The following is a 16,494-nucleotide window of genomic DNA, read 5'->3' as shown; positions in this document are numbered from 1 at the left end:
GCTACATCCCACTGCAGTGCTGGTGGAATTGTAAACCGAGCTTGTTCTGCCCCCATAAATTGAGCTACAGCACAATGCATTGGTTTGTAGACCCAGTTTTATTGGCCTTGTAAAAAAAACAAGTTGTCCCTCAGGCATGAAGCTGGTTAGTTTGCAGCAAGCTTGAAGAACCTGTGCAATTTCCAGCTGGAATCTGTGTGCAAAGCACTCTCTTTCTCTTTCCCTCTCCCTCTCCCCCTCTCATATTCAAATAAGCCATACCAGCCATTGCTCTCTGCAGGACTCGGAAGGTAATACGCCACTGCATGATGCCATCAGCAAGAATCAAATGACATGCTGTCACTGTTGATTGATGCTGGTGCTGACATCTCGATCACCAACAACAGTAGGTTCAACGCGCTGCATCATGGAAATCAGTATCGTGCTGCAACAGTAGGTTCAACGCTGCACTGCCCTTCGTGGAAATCCCACGTATGTGCGCTGCAATAAGTGCCGTCGTGAACTCATGCGTTCATTTCTACCTTAGCGTGCATTTGATTTGTAAAACCCGGTGGGGAAAGCGTCCGATTCAGTAACTGCATTTGCTTGGCTCCTGACCTGATCTTGGGTACCCCCAGTGCGCATGCAAAATTTGGTGGGGATTGGCCCAGCCATTTTTTTTCCTACGAGCCCAGAAACGGCTTTGTTGATACTGAAGAACCCCCACCCATCCTTGCGTTTGCTGCACTGTTTGTGCTGTGGGATTATGCAGTCCGAGCAGGCCGGACGTGATCTGGTTGAAAGTGTTATAAAATAGCATACCGGCTTGTGTGTGCGAAGTGACACTTTTTTATTGGATTCGCTATATATGCTAGATATCCCTTATTGTCGGTTTTTCCGTGTGTGTGTGTGTGTGTGTGTGTGTGTGTGTGTGTGTGTGTGTGTGTGTGTGTGTGTGTGTGTGTGTGTGTGTGTGTGTGTGTATGTCTGTCTGCAACGCGAGGCTCCACAGTACGAACCAGCGAACCGATTTCGATGAAACTTTCCCAACAGGTGCCATATAGTCTGGGAAGGTGCGCATTTGAATTTCGTTGCCGTGCAACAACCCGTTGCTGTGCAGCGGCCGAAAAACCGCGTACAGTATTTTCAATACTTGTCCTTCAGTTTGGAATGTAGAGAAACGAGACTTCGGAATTAAACACTTCGAGATATTTTATTTAGAAAATTTTACTCAAGCCGATTTTTGATTGAGGTTTTATTTTTCAAATGGTAGTCCTTCAAAAATCGGGTGTCTGTTTACCGTCATTTAAGGTGTGTATACGGTGTTTGTAAGGAACTACACCGTCGTTCCACCTTCGATTTCTCCTCGATCCAAACGTTATTGACCAAAGTGAAAAGGATCCAAAATAAATAGAATCACCTGCATTTCTGTCTTTGTGGATTTCTAATAATATGTTTATTTATTTACCGAAAACGATTACACGACCCACACACCACCTTCAATTATTTATTTATTTACCGAAAATAATTCCACGATCCACACACCACCTTCAATTATTTATTTATTTACCAACAATAATTCCCCACCAACACACCACCTCCAATTATTTATTTATTTACCGAAAACGATTCCACGACCCACACTCCACCTCCAATTATTTATTTATTTATTTATTTTCAGAACGATTCCACGATCCACACACCACCTTCAATTATAATTGAAGGTGGTGTGTGGATCGTGGAATCGTTCTGAAAATAATTATTTATCTATTTCCCGAAAACGATTCCACGACCCACACACCATCTCCAATTATTTATTTACCGAAAACGATTCCAGGACCCACACACCACCTCCAATTATTTATTATTCAAAGTGGGAGTGGCGAAGGAAAGTGGGCGTGGCTTATGAAAAAATATTGTGTGGCTCAGGAGGTGTGGTCAAACAAGAGCATCGAGAGAAGTTTATCGGGTTTTCCGTCTGTGTGTGTGTGTGTGTGTGTGTGTGTGTGTGTGTGTGTGTGTGTGTGTGTGTGTGTGTGTGTGTGTGTGTGTGTGTGTGTGTGTGTGTGTGTGTGTGTGTGTGTGTCTGCAACGCGAGGCTCCACAGCACAAACCAGCAAACCGATTATTTTTCAAATGGTAGTCCTTCCAAAATAGGATGTCTATTTACCATCATTTTTTATGAGGAGTGCCAGTTGGCAAAATATGCAATAGGAAAAATCTTGCCAGGCAGAGGAACAATTGTATGTGAACCAATACGTCTTGGCAATGAATCTTCGTCGGTGGATCGGTCTGAATGAAAAGCATCGTATCCAGCGCTTCGATCCTAGCGAATCCCTCGTCGCCTACCGGCTTGTTTACTCTTGTAAGCTGCTGCCTCTCCTCTGTTGCTGTACCTTTTAAAATCTTTTTCCCACATGTAGTGTATGAACACTTGTGTGCCAATGACGATCTCATAATTTACAATTCGTCTCACCTGGATTCATTTTGCACTCTGTCGGCCTTTTCAAGATATTGTACTCGATTAAGTACGAGCAGGGATACCTGGCATTGCCCGGTGCTGTTCTCATCCTTTTGGCATTTTGAAGAAATCAAATTTTGAATTTTTTTTTTTTGGTGTGGGCCAAAAGCACTTCCCCACACCCACCTAAAACACTTCCATTCAGGGAGGGAGTCGGGGATCATTTAATATTACCTTTCACATTGCTACAAAGGATTAGACACTATAGAGATTTTTTTTTAATCCAAAAAAATTTTTACTTCCCCCCCCCCCCCTAAAACACTCATTGTCACTCAATAATGAACATCTCAAAGTTTGATGAATATCCATTTGGCCATCTCTGAGAAAAACGGTGTCACACACACACACATCCCTCGTATATGTATAGATTTTTGTTTCAACCGATAGACTCCTATAGAGAAGGACTGGAACCTCACGATCTCGGGGTTTGTAACTTGAGTCTGAAGGATTAACTTGAGTCCGGGGCTAAAATGACTTCTGGAAGGGCTGGAGACACGATCTCGGGATCCATATAGGGGTTTTTGAGGACGGCGAGTTCAATAGTGTCATTTTCAACACCAACATGATTTCGATATCAGTCATTGGTTCTGTGTGCACTGACGGGGCACCTGCAATGCTTGGAAATAAATCTGGATTTTCTGCATTGATGAAAAAGGAGATTCCAGACTTGCAAGTTACCCATTGTTTTCTTCATCAGCATGCTTTGGCATCAAAAACATTGCCTCCAAATTTGAAAAAAGTCCTTGATACTTGTGTGAAGATCATCAACTGGATCAGAGGGAGGGCTTTGAACCATCGTATCTTCAAATCATTTTGTGAGGATCTGGGTTGTGAGTATTCAGTTTTGCTTTTCCACACAGAAGTCTGTTGGTTGTCACGAGGACAAGCTTTAACCCGCTTCTTTGAACTGCGGGAAGAAATCAAAGTTTTTCTGGAGGAGCGTGGATGTGATCTAGTTGGGGCATTGGAATCAGGAATTCGCCCAAATGCTGGCTTACTTGGCTGACATTTTCACTCGTATGAATGACCTGAGTATTTCTCTTCAAGGAAAAGGGATAAACATATTGAAGGCTTGTGAAAAGTTGAATTCCTTCAAAGAAAAGTTACACATTTGGCATCAAAGGATGGATAGAGGCAGTCTCAAATTTTCCTTCACTGGAAGAGATGGTTAATGATGCTGGATCCATAACTCCTACTGTGCGTGAAGAAATTGTGGTTTATTTGGAAATGCTGTCAGAATCGTTTGATGGATATTTTGCTGCTGGAGACCTGAAGATTTGAGAAGAATGGATCATGAATCCATATTCCTATAATTTGGAGAAAATGTCAGATGATGAAGAGCTGAAGGAAGATGTTATTGATTTGCAGACAAATCGAACTCTTGAAATGCAATTTGAAAGCAAGACTTTGGAGTTTTGGTGTGCAGCACTGGATATGTTCCCAAGACTTGGTGGAAAAGCACTCCATGTCCTCATTCCATTTGCAACAACATACTTGTGTGAATGTGGATTCAATTCTCTTTTGTCAATCAAGACAAAATCTAGTAATCGCCTGAATCCACAGGCAGACCTTCGGATCGCAGTCAGCCAAAAAGTTCCACGTTTTGACAAAATCGTGAATGAGAAGCAGGAGCAAAGAAGTCATTTAATTTTATGTTCACAATTGGGATTGATTTTACTGTTTACAATTTTTTCTGAACAAATTAGAATGTAATTGCTCAATTTATACTTGCATTTTATGCACTGAGTTAAAAGCTTATTTTTTTCAGTTCAATTTGTTCACCTGCAATATTGTATGTGGTTCAATTTCTGGTTCAAAAATTATAAATTAGACTTCTTCATCTTCAAATGTGATATTACTTTTGTAGGGGGTGCGAACATTAATCAAACATTTCCTAGGGGTGTGGGGCATAGAAAAGGTTGGGAACCACTGCCATAGACATACCTGAGCTCGAACACTTCGATGAGCAAGGTCAGAACCGCAACCAGATCACATCAGACCTCATCAACCAGGCACACAAACTTGTCATTGCTGTGTACACCAACAGATATGATGACTTTGAGGACTGCGATCTTGGAAAGCTTAGAGCCCACAAATTCCTGAACAACAGGTCAACCATGCTGAAACTACTCCCACCAACAGAACAGACATTCCTTCTACATCTACAGTGTGCAGCTCTTGCAACTTATAGATAAGACTGCACATGTTGCCAAGCCTCAGCTTCCCCCATTTGTGGATTATGGTTGGGCTCTGGAGGATGGCAAACTAGTTCCAGTCCTGTCAACTCAACCAGCCTGGCCACAGACAATTACAAAGGCTATTGCATGTGGATGCGCCAAAGACTGCAACAAGAACTGTTCCTGTGCCAGGAAGAACGTGGCCTGTTACATGGGATGTCGTTGCCCGGGATCAGCCACCAAGTGCAGCCGAGTGAAATACACTGCAGCATTTGACAGCAGTGACAGCAGTAACTCAGACAGTGACAATGAACTGTATACCATCAGCTGTTCACATGGACACTTGTATTGCAGCATTATATTGAGTGGTAGACCTGTTCATATGATGAAACATTGTGGCGTGTATCACTGACATGAATTTTACGAATATTTGCCTCAGCCATTTCGCTTGCATTCCAAACTGTGAAGCACGTGCAGTAAGTTCATTTCTCATGTAATCTGTGTTGTTTGTAACTAGTACCATTCTGTTCCATTATTGTTCTTACAATAACAGTAAACTACTGTGTCGTGTTATTGTTGATTTTCTGTGTCATGGTTGCCTTAAAATAATATATTAACATGTAATAAATGGTACAAAACACATCATATCACTCTGAAACCATCATAAATAGATTCCCTGACTTAGAAAACCAGAGAAACGAAGTATTACACATGAAAATAGATCACAATTGACGACGTTATGGTGATTTAAAAATATGGCGGCATCTTGGACGCCATCTTGAATTGCGGAGTTATCTAACCATATACAACAAACTTTTAGAACAGACCATGTCTGTTTTTGCAAAAAATTTGGGGGGTTTGCCCCCTGGGTAAAGAGGATTTTTGACGGAATTTACGTGATTTTCCCAAAAAATTGACGAAGTCGGCCATTTTGACACACTTCCGGTCATGTGATCGGCATGACCGCCGCACTTTAATATCCCTACCTTGCCTCATGTTGTATCCCAAATTTGGTAGCATTCTGACTGGTGGGTCAAGAGGAAGATTTTGAAAGGAATTTAGGCGACTGCCACTTTGACACACTTCCGGTCACGTGATCATCACGGCCTCTGCACTTTAATATCCCTACCTTGCCTAATGTTGTATCCCAAATTTGGTAGCATTCTGACTGGTGGGTCGAGAGGAAGATTTTGAAAGGAATTTGGGCGACTGCCACTTTGAAACACGACCGGTCACGTGATCAGCACGGCCTCCGCAATTTAACATCAGGACCCCCATCATCATGTTGTCACAAATATTTGGCAGAATTCTGACCGATGGGTCTGGAGAAGATTTTTGAAGCAATTTTACGCAATTTTCTACTTCAAGTCATGTGACCGGAACGAGCTTTGCAATTCCTGTTTGCAGTCAGGAGAGGAACGTTGCTGCCAAATTTCAGCTGGATTGGCCAGGCGGTTTGGCCAGAGAAGTCAAAATAAGAGAAGGACGGACGGACATACGGACAGTTCGCGATGACACCTTGTCTGGAATTTAAATTAAGAATTTAAATTCCATATCAGCTGATCATAATAATAATCTTCAGGGAGTGTAGTGTACTGTATCTCCGAGCTGCCTCTTTCAATAGCAAGGACTGGAAGCATTGGACAGAGTTGTACTTAATGCAGAAAATCCTTCGCTGTCGAAATTACAATAGCTTGAAACGATTCCACGAAAAGCACACAAAACTGCACTGCTTTGTAAAATAATAGGAAGGGATCGGAGGGGAGGGCGGGGTTACTCCTGTCAATCAGACAGATGGGGGGCGGGGCTACTAGACATTTTCCAGAGGACCAATATATGGGCGTGTTTAACGGTGGAATATTATCAGGAAGTGGGTGACAGAACGTAGGTGCTATTCAGAATGTTGGATCGTCCATAAAGTACGTACAGTACCATTACAATATGAGCACGTCTTTAAGTATGTACGACAACTTTTTTAAATCAGTGGTCGAACTTCTTCATTTCAAGCAGTTTGTGTAATCTAATTTGCAAAGGTCATTCCAACCACCGACTCACCGACTGATATTTAAGATCGGTACCATCCGGGTGATGGAGAAAGATGAAATTTTGCGAGCCGATGGACATCAAAGCCGATACACCGGGAAAACTCACAGAACCATCGGAAAACATAAGTAAATGAAAATATAAACGAATGAAAATTTAAGTAAATTAAAAATCAAATGCAGGTGAGCAACACAAGACAATGGGGAAGCACGGGTTGTTATTGATTACAATGTGTAAGCAAAGCATAACTCACTGGTGTATTTTAAAAAGTAAAGAAACAAGTCATAAAAAACATTTTTAAACAAGGAAGAGAGCAGAGATTGCAACAAAGAGAAACAAGTCAAAGAGCCCTCGGAACAAAACTCCTTCAAATTGAGTGAGTTGAAGCCGATAAGCTGGAGATTACACCTCTTTCTTTCTTTCTTTCTTTCTTTCTTTCATTACACCTCTTGACATACTTTTTGGAGGAACATCCCAACATCCTTTTTGAATTTTTAAAAATGGTTCCAATATTTGTTAAACAGTGGTTTGCCATTAACCCATTGGTTGGAAATCTCAGCTGGCCTCACTTCACTCACAATTGTTGCCCCGATACATCATACGGCCACCATTTTGTACTGAGGGCCCCATTTTGTGATCATGCCAACCACAGCACATGTCCGGTGGTGTCATATTAACATATTCACAATCGACATTCCCCATCATGTATTCTGTGTGGACAAACATTCTAAACATGCAGGCAATGATGCAGGGACAAGCCGAATACAGAAGGCAATGTGGGGTCTACGTAATGTTCTCGACATTGTGTTCTCTGCAGGGCTTGTCCCTGCAAGTCGGACAAAGGGTAAGCCTTTTGGTTCTGTGGAGGATGTGGTCATGTACGTGCGATGATGAGACCAACCAAGTGCTAAATCTCACTCACACTCACAGACACGTCTCATAGAGCACCCACAGAACCACAAATGTTTGAATATTGTGTTGGTGTTGACCGATCTCACCAAAGTGTTGAGGAATGGGGAACTGTACTTAACAATTAAAATGAATATGATATTTTTTAACATGAAAATATTTAAAATGAATATAAACTCCCTCGATGTTAAACATATTCCACACACGATATATTAAAAAAACTGTGCTTGAGTAATCTGTTGAGTGTGTTTTTAATCGAAATAAAAACACTCTGTATATCGGGGGGGGTGGGGGAGGTGGCAGTTTGTTCCCCCTTGCAAGCACATTCCTGCTGTGTCTCCACAGGACCGCACGAGTCAAGCCACGCCCACACACCCGTTATGGAAAATTCCATTGGAGACGTTCTGTCCACATGCCTGTTGTGGAAAATTCCACTGGAGACGTTCCGCCCACATGCCCGTTATGGAAAATTCCATAGGAGACGTTCCGCCCACACGCCCGTTATGGAAAATCCCATTGGAGACGATCCGCCCACACGCCCGTTATGGAAAATTCCATTAGAGACGTTCTGTCCACACACCCGTTATGGAAAATTCCATTGGAGACGTTCGCCGACACACCCATTATGGAAAATTCCATTGGAGACGTTCCGCCCACACGTGCGTTATAGAAAATTCCATTGGAGACGTTCCACCCACACGCCCGTTATGGAAAATTCCATTGGAGACGTTTCGCCCACACGCCCGTTGTGGAAAATTCCATTAGACGTTCCGCCCACACACCCGTAATGGAAAATTCCATTGGAGACGTTCCGCCCACAGGCCCGTTATGGAAAATTCCATTGGAGACGTTCCGCCCACACGCCCGTTATGGAAAATTCCATTGGAGACGTTCCGCCCACACGCCCATGATGGAAAATTTCATTGGAGACGTTCCGCCCACACGCCCGTTATGGACAATTCCATTGGAGACGTTCCGCCCACACGCCAGTTCTGCAAAATTCCATTAGAGACGTTCCGCCCACACGCCCGTTATGGAAAATTTCATTCGAAGCATTCTGTCCACACACCCGTTGTGGAAAATTCCATTGGAGACGTTCGCCTACACACCCATTATGGAAAATTCCATTGGAGACGTTCCGCCCACATGTGCGTTATGGAAAATTACATTGGAGACGTTTCGCCCACACGCCCGTTATGGAAAATTCCATTGGAGACGTTTCGCCCACACGCCCGTGATGAAAAATTCCATTGGAGACGTTCCGCCCACACGCCCGTTGTGGAAAATTCCATGAGAGACGTTCCGCCCACACGCCCGTAATGGAAAATTCCATTGGAGGCATTCCGCCCACACGCCCGTTATGGAAAATTCCATTGGAGACGTTCCGCCCACACGCCCTTTCTGGAAAATTCCATTGGAGATGTTCCGCCCACATGCCCGTGATGGAAAATTCCATTTGGAGACGTTCCGCCCACACGCCCGTAATGGACAATTCCATTGGAGACGTTCTGTCCACACGCCCGTTATGGAAATTTCCATTGGAGACGTTCCGCCCACACGCCCGTAATGGAAAATTCCATTGGAGACTTTCCACCCACACGCCCGTTCTGGAAAATTCCATTGGAGACGTTCCGCCCACACGCCCGTTATGTAAAATTCCATTAGAGATGTTCCGCCCACACGCCCGTTCTGGAAAATTTCATTAGGGATGTTTATTGACGAGACAAGATGATTGTAACACTGAAGACACTTTTCTCCACAATGTTGAGAAAAATGTATATTTTTTCGAGTAACATCCCAACAACCTTTTTGAACATTTTAAAAATGTTTCTATTATTTGTTAAACAGTGGTTTGCCATTCTCCCATTGGTTGGCAATCTCAGCGACTCGAAGTTCACTCGCGAGTGTGAAGCCCTGATCAATCATACGGCCACCATTTTGTACTGAGGGCGCCATTTTGTACTGAGGCCGCCATTTTATACTGAGGGCGCCATTTTGTACTGAGGGCGCCATATTATACTGAGGGCACCATTTTATACTCAGGGCGCCATTTTATACTGAGGGCGCCATTTTATACTGAGGGTGCTATTTTAGACTGAGGTCACCATTTTGTACTGAGGTCGCCATTTTGTACTGAGGTCGCCATTTTGTACTGAGGCCGCCATTTTGTACTGAGGGCGCCATTTTGTACTGAGGTTGTCATTTTTTCTGAGGGCGCCATTTTATACTGAGGGTGCCATTTTATACTGAGGGCTCCATTTTATACTGACGGCGCCATTTTATACTGACGGCGCCATTTTATACTGAACGCGCCATTTTATACTGAACGCGCCATTTTATACTGAACGCGCCATTTTATACTGAACGCGCCATTTTATACTGAGGGCGCCATTTTATACTGACGGCGCCATTTTATACTGAGGACGCCATTTTATACTGAGGGAGCCATTTTGTACTGAGGGCGCCATTTATACTGAGGGCGCCATTTTATACTGAGGGCACCATTTTATACTGAGGGCACCATTTTATACTAAGGGCGCCATTTTATACTGACGGCGCCATTTTATACTGACGGCGCCATTTTATACTGAACGCGCCATTTTATACTGAGGGCACCATTTTATACTGAACGCGCCATTTTATACTGAGTGCGCCATTTTATACTGAGGGAGCCATTTTGTACTGAGGGCGCCATTTATACTGAGGGCGCCATTTTATACTGAGGGCACCATTTTATACTGACGGCGCCATTTTATACTGAACGCGCCATTTTATACTGAGGGAGCCATTTTGTACTGAGGGCGCCATTTATACTGAGGGCGCCATTTTATACTGAGGGCGCCATTTTATACTGACGGCGCCATTTTATACTGAGGACGCCATTTTATACTGAGGGAGCCATTTTGTACTGAGGGCGCCATTTATACTGAGGGCGCCATTTTATACTGAGGGCACCATTTTATACTAAGGGCGCCATTTTGGACTGAGGGCACCATTTTATACTGAGTGCGCCATTTTATACTGACGGCGCCATTTTATACTGAGGGCGCCATTTTATACTGACGGCGCCATTTTATACTGAGGGCGCCATTTTATACTGAGGGCGCCATTTTATACTGAACGTGCCATTTTATACTGAGGGCGCCATTTTATACTGAGGGTGCCATTTTATACTGACGGCGACATTTTAAACTGAGGGAGCCATTTTGTACTGAGGGCGCCATTTATACTGAGTGCGCCATTTTATACTGAGGGCACCATTTTATACTAAGGGTGCCATTTTGTACTGAGGGCGCCATTTTGTACTGAGGGCACCATTTTATACTGAGGGCGCCATTTTATACTGAGGGCGCCATTTTATACTGAGGGCGCCATTTTATACTGAGGGCGCCATTTTATACTGAGGGCGCCATTTTATACTGAGGGCGCCATTTTATACTGAGGGCGCCATTTTGTACTGACGGCGCCATTTTGTGATCATTGCCACCCACAGTACATGTTCGGTGTTGTCATGTTAACATATTCACAAGACATTCCCCATCATGTATTCTGTGCAGACAAACATTCTAAATCAATAAAACATTCTAAACGATGCAGGTAATGATGTAGGGACAAGCCATGTGCAGAACAAAAGAAAGAGTCCACATTGTGTTCTGTCCATGGCTTGTCCCTGCACGTCGGACAAAGGGTAAGCCGTTTGGTTCTGTGGAAGATCCGGTCATGTACGTGCGATGATGAGACCAACCAAGCGCTAAATATTGAACACGGGTCTTCACCTCAACTCACTTACTGTTTGAACACCACACGATGGGGAGGAGGAGGAGGAACATGCGGACAAGAACAGACATCGGTTTCGGACAAGTCTGACCGTAACGAGCCCTCTCAGCGCCCACGATCTTCATGTCGATGTCCCAGGTGTCTGCATGCCCGTTCCATCGTACACGTCTCTCTTGGACGCCCTCGTCGACCACCACAAGGCTCCGTCCACCAACGGGCCTCAGCTCATGCCCTCTCGCGCGCTCGTCCGCCCTGCTCTGGCCCCGCCCTCCGCTCTGGCCCCGCCCTCCGCTCGTGCCCTCTCGCGCGCTCGTCCGCCCTGCTCTGGCCCCGCCCTCCGCTCTGGCCCCGCCCTCCGCTCTGGTCCCGCCCTCAGCTCATGCCCTCTCGCGCGCTCGTCCGCCCTGGCCCCGCCCTCCACGTTTTGATATCAATCCACGACGGAGAACCCCGCCCCTCTCTCTTCCCCTCCCCTTAACCCCCTCCACAAGCACGAACACCACGTCCACGATCTCCTCAACAGTGCAGGCTGTGGGGTCATCGATCTATAATTCCAGCAATCTGTGTGTGTGTCTGTGTGTGTGTGTGTCTGTGTGTGTGCCTGTGTGTGTCTGTGTGTGTGTGTGTGTCTGTGTGTGTGTGTCTGTGTGTGTGTGTGTCTGTGTGTGTGTGTGTGTCTGTGTGTGTGTGTCTGTGTGTGTGTGTGTCTGTGTGTGTGTGTGTCTGTGTGTGTGTGTGTGTGTGTGTGTGTGTCTGTGTGTGTGTGTGTGTCTGTGTCTGTGTGTGTGTGTGTCTGTGTGTCTGTGTGTGTGTCTAAGTGTGTGTCTGTGTGTGTGTGTGTCTGTGTGTGTATGTGTATCTGTCTGTGTATGTCTATGTCTGTGTGTATGTGTATCTGTGTGTGTATTTATGTCTGTGTCTGTGTGTGTATGTGTCTGTGTGTGTGTGTGTGTGTATGTGTGTGTGTCTGTGTGTGTGTCCTTGTGTGTGTGTCTGTGTGTGTGTGTGTATGTGTGTGTGTCTGTGTGTGTCCGTGTGTGTGTGTGTGTCTGTGTGTGTGTGTGTCTGTGTCTGTGTGTGTGTGTGTGTGTGTCTGTGTGTGTGTCTGTGTGTGTGTGTGTCTGTGTGTGTGTCTGTGTCTGTGTGTGTGTGTGTGTGTCTGTGTGTGTGTCTGTGTGTGTGTGTGTCTGTGTGTGTCTGTGTGTGTGTCTGTGACCGTTGTTTTTCGACAACCCCTGGACCGATCTAATTGAAACTTGCCAGGAATATTGCTGGGGACCTGAGTTTGTGCCTTTTCAAGGTTTGATATTAATCGGACAAGTGCCTCCCAAGTTATGGCCATTTATGACGTCGAACACTTTATCCATATGTCGAACACTTTATCCGATCAGTATGAGAAATGTTGAGGGTCATCTTGGACTAAATTGTGTGGGGGAAAACATTGATGATGTCATCGATCACATGGTTCGGCAGTCATATTGTTTTTAACATAAAAACCTTCAAAATCCTCTTCTCCGAAACGGCCGAACAGATCGAGGCGAAACTTCACAGGTATGACAAAAAGTAACAAAATGTTTCCATCTATGACGTCATAGGTCACATGGTTTGTCAGCTCTGATTTTGTTTGTAAGTATAAACCTTTAAAAATTTTCTTCCACAGAACTGCTTGACGTTCTTTCATCAATCGACGTGAAACGTCAGCATTATGATCGAGTCGTGATGGGGGAATATAAGGTATATGTTTTAAATTTTATCCTGATCAGATGCATGGTCTGGCATCTAGAATCATTTAATATTTTTAATCTGGGTTGAGGAATTCAAATCAAACTTGGTACAAGTCTGTATAATGATGTACTAATGTGGGTGGAGGCATCTCTGGTGAGGTCACGACGTCGAAGAGTTCCCTTCTAGTTTGCTAATGCTCTTGTGTATCACAATACATCTATCTATGACGTCACTGAAGTTATTTTTGCCATGGCAACAATTCATAGAAGCATCTCATTGCAACATGATAACTCAAGCAAAGTCGATGGCACGCCATCGCAAACCCCCCACGCTTCACGGCCAAAGCAAAGTTGAAAGTTCTACTTGGAATTACCCAACATCAAATTTCGAGTTAAAATGTGGTTTTTTTTGGCATCTGGGAGCTGGCGTCTCATTGTAACCTTGGTAACCATCTCATTGTATGCACGTCCAATGCATCCGAGGAATTGCTTGCAGTCTGCTGGTAATTATATGAAGTGTATAATTTTTGATAATGCTGTGGCTCATGTGAGATCCGGATCCACAGTGCACCTCAGACTCCCTCGAGTTGAACGAGTCCTCAAACGACTCTCTAAGACACGGAATTGGCCCATAAGGGATATTCTCACAAGCAGTTGTAACCTTCAACCACTCAACAGACACTCTCTGACGCTCGTTGTCGCTCACTCACGCTCACTCCCTTGCGAGCTTTTATGTCAAAATCAAAATTCTTATCCGACTTGTGTTTGTTCTAGTGCGGGCCCATAGGGGCGTGCCCATAGGTGCGTGCCAGTATGTGCAGCTTCCTGCCTGCAGTATCAGGTCCCCAGCATCAATTGTGACATCATATCAAACTAAGAAGAAGAATTGTGATGCACCCTCTCTCTCCCCCCCTCTCTCCCCCTCCTCTCTCCCCCTCCTCTCTCCCCCCTCCTCTGTGCCCCTCCTCTCTCCCTCCCCTCTCTTGCCGCCCTCTCACCCCCTCTCTTGCCCCTCTCTCCCCCTTCTCTTGCCCCCCTCACCCCCTCTCTAACCCTTCTCTCTCCCCCTCCTCTGTCCCCCTCCTCTCTCCCTCCCCTCTCTTGCCCCCCTTCTCACCCCTCCTCTCTCCCTTCTCTTGCCCCCCTCTCACCCCCTCTCTCACCTTTCTCTCTCCCCTCTCTTGCCCCCCTGTCACCCCCTCTCCCGCCCTTCTCTCTCGCCCTCCTCTCTCCCTTCTCTCTCCCCCTCCTCTCGCCCTTCTCTCTCCCCCTCCTCTCTCCCTCCCCTCTCTTGCCACCGTCTCTCACCCCCTCTCACCCCTCCTCTGTCCCCCCTCCTCTCTCTCGCCCCCTCTCTCCCCCACTCCCCCTCCCCCTCCTCTGTCCCCTCCTCTCTCCCTCCCCTCTCTTGCCCCCCACTCTCTCCCCCTCTCTCACCCCAAGTCTCACCCCTCCTCTCTTCCCCCTCTCTCCCCCTCCTCTCTCCCTCCCCTCTCTTGCCACCCCCTCTCACCCCGCTCTCCCCCTCTCCCCCCTCCTCTGTCCCCCCTCCTCTCTCCCTCCCCTCTCTTGCCCCCTTCTCACCCCCTCCTCTCTCCCTTCTCTTGCCCCCCTCTCACCCCCTCTCTCACCTTTCTCTCTCCCCTCTCTTGCACCCCTGTCATCCCCCTCTCCTGCCCTTCTCTCTCCCCCTCTCTCCCCTCCTCTGTCCCCCTCCACTCTCCCTCCCCTCTCTTGCCCCCCACTCTCTCCCTCCTCTCTCACCCCTAGTCTCACCCCTCCTCTCTTCCCCCTTTCTCCCCTCCTCTCTCCCTCCCCTCTCTTGCCACCCCTCTCACCCCGCTCTCCCCGCTCTCCCCCTCCTCTGTCCCCCTCCTCTCTCCCTCCCCTCTCTTGCCCCCTTCTCACCCCCTCTCTCGCCCTTCTCTCTCCCCCTCCTCTGTTCCCCCTCCTCTCTCCCTCCCCTCTCTTGCCACCCTCTCTCACCCCCTCTCACCCCTCCTCTGTCCCCCTCCTCTCTCTCGCCCCCTCTCTCCCCCCTCTCCCCCTCCTCTGTCCCCCTCCTCTCTCCCTCCCCTCTCTTGCCCCCCACTCTCTCCCCCTCTCTCACCCCTAGTCTCACCCCTCCTCTCTTCCCCCTCTCTCCCCCTCCTCTCTCCCTCCCCTCTCTTGCCACCCCCTCTCACCCCGCTCTCCCCCTCTCACCCCTCCTCTGTCCCCCTCCTCTCTCTCGCCCCCCTCTCCCCCCTCTCCCCCCTCCTCCCTCCCCCTTCTCTCTCCCCTCCTCTCTCGTCCCTCTCTCTGTAAATGTATTCACAAATGTCAACCAAGCACAACGATTAATTCCAACCTTGGGAAAAAAAACAGCTTTCAAACCCTTGGGAAACAGCTGTTTCCCTTGGGAAAATTCAAACCTTGGGATTAATTAATAATTTGCATCATAATCAAACCTTGGGATTAAATAATTAAATAAATTAATAATGAAATAATAATCAAACCTTGGGATTAATTAATTAATTCAAACCTTGGGATAAAACAGCTTTCAAACCATGGGAAACACTTGGGAAACAGCTGAAATGGATGAGGAAGAACGATATCAAATTTTGAAAAGGCACATAATCAGGTCCTCAGTGTCGATTGTGACGTCATACCAAACGAAGAAGAAGAATTGTGACGTCAATCGTGCAAAAAAGATTACATTAATAAATAGTTTTAAAAAGATTAATTGTGACATCATTCGTAACTTAATGGAAACCTGTCCTGTCATTGGTTGACAGATAAATGGCCGTAATTTGGGAACCGCTTCTCCGATTCATATCAAACCTTGAAAAGCACATCCGCGGGTCCCCAGCAATATTCCTGGCAAGTTTCAATCAGATCGGACCGTCGATCGTGCAAAAAAATAAAGAAATAAAAATAAATAAATAAACATTAATTGTGACATCATTCGTGATATCATAGCACCGTGTCTTGTCATTGGTCGACAGATAAATGGCCGTAACTTGGGAACCGCTCGTCCGATCGATATCAAATCTCGAAAAGGCACATCCGCGGGTCCCCGGCAATATTCCTGGCAAGTTTCAATCCGATCGGACCGGCGAGAAACGGCGGTCGCAGACAGACAGACAGACAGACAGACACACAGAGATTGCTGGAATTATAGATAGATGAGTCAGAGAGACACCCGCCATCCTCTAACCTCTATATTACCTATCATACTAACATCATTACATTAAACTTATGAAGAGAGCTAATGTGGTTTATTCTCTTGTGGCACTCATCACCATCAAGAAGATTGACAAACAATATGTCAGAACTTGGTTCTCAGTTTAAATGTCTTTGTTGAGCGGAGATGAAATGGTAA

At 46.0% G+C, this 16,494-nt stretch overlaps 1 protein-coding gene across 2 annotated transcripts in view; it reads right to left on the bottom strand.

The window, feature by feature from the left end:
• LOC147008357 (uncharacterized) overlaps positions 1 to 11,655 on the bottom strand; it is an 81,965-nt gene extending 70,310 nt beyond the window's left edge. Inside the window, exon 1 of one of the 2 annotated variants that reach the window (XM_085864797.1) lies at positions 11,498 to 11,655. The gene's annotated coding sequence lies outside the window, so the exon portion shown is untranslated. Of the gene's footprint in view, positions 1 to 11,419 lie in introns of both variants that reach the window. The other variant, XM_085864798.1, reaches the window with a different exon arrangement.
• Positions 11,656 to 16,494: the final 4,839 nt, after the last annotated feature.

This window comes from Eptatretus burgeri, chromosome 19 (genome assembly GCF_056783735.1).
Source record: "Eptatretus burgeri isolate ZD-2024b chromosome 19, Ebu_testis_v1, whole genome shotgun sequence".
Taxonomy (NCBI): domain Eukaryota; kingdom Metazoa; phylum Chordata; class Myxini; order Myxiniformes; family Myxinidae; genus Eptatretus; species Eptatretus burgeri.
The sequence above is the reverse complement of the archived record's forward strand: the minus strand, read 5'-3'. Positions and strand labels throughout refer to the sequence as shown.